The 2316-nt window shown below is 46.8% G+C and overlaps 1 pseudogene; it reads left to right on the top strand.

Moving 5' to 3' along the window:
* The first annotated feature begins 1185 nt into the window (after positions 1-1185).
* Positions 1186-1728, top strand: LOC115068418 (annotated as a pseudogene).
* The last annotated feature ends 588 nt before the right edge of the window (positions 1729-2316 follow it).

The raw sequence follows: 2316 nt of genomic DNA on the forward strand, positions 1-2316 counted from the left end.
ACACATATTTAATCACACAGTCATGAGCACGCTTAAATCTACTACAGGCAAGGAAGACAGCTGACAGGTCTGTCCACCCACCCTGATGCCACCAGGCTGGCTTTATTTTGTAGGAAGTTTTTTTCAGAAAGTTGCCTGTGCCTTTGATAATGAGTTCATCCTTTTCTGCTTCCTGCTTCCTAGCCAGCTTTCTCCTTCGTGTCCCCTCACAGCCCGGTCTTTCATCCATAGCTGTGCCTGTCCAAGGGGAATGCTGATCACCATGACAGGAACTGTTTCCACCTGTTTACGTCCCTGCTCGGCTCCCCCTAATGCCATTTCAGACTCTGCCAAGCAGTGGTGGAGGCCTGCTGTGCTGGCTGTTGTGGGAGAGGAAAAGGAATGAGCGAGAGGACAGTTGGAGTGTGAAAAGGACCAGTCGCTAAGTGACTCCCTATTCCAACAGCCACACACAAGATGCACATAATTGCTTTTAGCACAGTGGGATGGATAGAGATACAAAAGGTCAAATCAAGGATTTGTCCCATAATATCTTTGCTAAGCAGCGGCGTCAGACATTGGAAAAGCATATTCATGAATTGAGCTGCCAGAGTGTGGGGCAGGCTTTTCAGAGGCGGCTGTGTGTTCCCTCTTTGAGGTGTGCCTGCAGTGGTGATTGGATTCACATGGAGCAAGTGACTTCTCAATGCTCAACAAAGCTCTGCCTGTGAATTGGACTAAATAGACTACTTGGCAGGCAGCTGAGATAACTATGCTAAGTGAATTTCAGATTTGCTCCCACTCCTCTGACGCCCAAGCTTCCTGGAAAATGCCAGATAAAGGCCGCAGTCCTGAGCATGGCAGGCAAGAGACTCCACCATCTGACTCTCACGTATCTTTTCAAGTTGTCTCTAATATGAAGTCCCCTGCCCACTAGATGCAACCCATCATGAGATTTGCTGCCTTGGGGACTTTGTGGCATTTCCCATGATGCAATGTTCTCTCAAATCCTACCTATAACTCAAGGTTTCGCTCCAGTCCTGATTCCCCAAGCTCTTTCCTTGCCTCCTCCCTTCCCCCCAATCTTCCACCACATCTAGAAGAGAACATGCCCTTCTTAGAAGGTGGGAGGCTGCAGAAGATTAGAGAAAGGCTGGTCATTTCCTAGTGATGGGGAACAGAGTAGCCAACAGCCTGCGGAGCAACATGCCCAAGTTTTATTGTGACTACTTCAACTTATATCTTACCCATGACTCTCCATCTGTGACGAAGGCATATTGCAGTAGTTAGAAACACAAGGAGAATGTTAAAGACTGCTATCAGAAGTGGGAGGAAGAGCGGGCTCAGAGCTGGTTACATTTCAACAAAGGGAGATACTTTTAGATCCAGTCTCTGCCTTTCCTCCCGAAGATATAATGATATCATATCTTTCCAGTCCCCTGGCTCCCCCTCACCTTAGTATGATGCCAGCACCCTCATGGGAGGCTCTCCATGATGTCAAAGATGGGCCCTCCTCCTCCTGAGCTGATGTCTGTGGAACCTGCTCCTAGAATGAGGCCAGCCATGAAAGGCCATGTGCCAATGATAGAGGAACATCCAATGATGGAACCTCCTGCTTGTCCCATGATGACGCTCAGTCATCTTGACTTGACCAGACAGATAAGGGTAGAGGAGCGATCTCTTTACACCAAGTTTATATTATCTGCTCTAGTTACCAGGAGAGTGTGGCACCGTGACTCTGTTTTCTGATGGTGTGACAAGGAAGACTTGTTCTTCCTTCCTGTCAAAGAAAGTAGCTTGGAAGGAAGAAGCGGGATGAAAAAAAGTATAGTTTTCATTTATGTTGTGAAATGTGAAAATAAAATCACCATCTCTTTCAGTTAAAAGATTAAAAAAAAAAAAAAGATAACGGTTTGGATCGTATGACCTGACTTAAGCTACGACAGATACACTTTGCCAGGGGAACTCACTATATAGACCAGGCTGGCCTCACAACTCACAGACCACCTACCTCTGCCTCCCAGTTGCTGACTGGAATTAAAGGCATGCAGCACCACAACCAGCCACTAGACTTTTTAAAAATTATTATGTGTATACGGGTACGTGTGTGTGCATGCGTGTGCATGTGTGTGTGTGTGTATGTGTGTGCATGTGAGTTGTGCATGATGAGATCACATCCCATGGTGTACATGTGGAGGTCAGAGGACAACTTTGTGGAGTTGGTTCTCTCCTTCCACCTTTATGTGGCTTCTAAGAACAAACTCCGGTTGCCAGGTTTGCATGGCAAGCACCTTTACCCAATAAGCCATCTTTCTGGCCCAGGATACTAGATCTTGA

The sequence above is a fragment of the Nannospalax galili genome, unplaced genomic scaffold (assembly GCF_000622305.1).
Source record: "Nannospalax galili isolate Female #2095 unplaced genomic scaffold, S.galili_v1.0 scaffold286, whole genome shotgun sequence".
NCBI lineage: Eukaryota > Metazoa > Chordata > Mammalia > Rodentia > Spalacidae > Nannospalax > Nannospalax galili.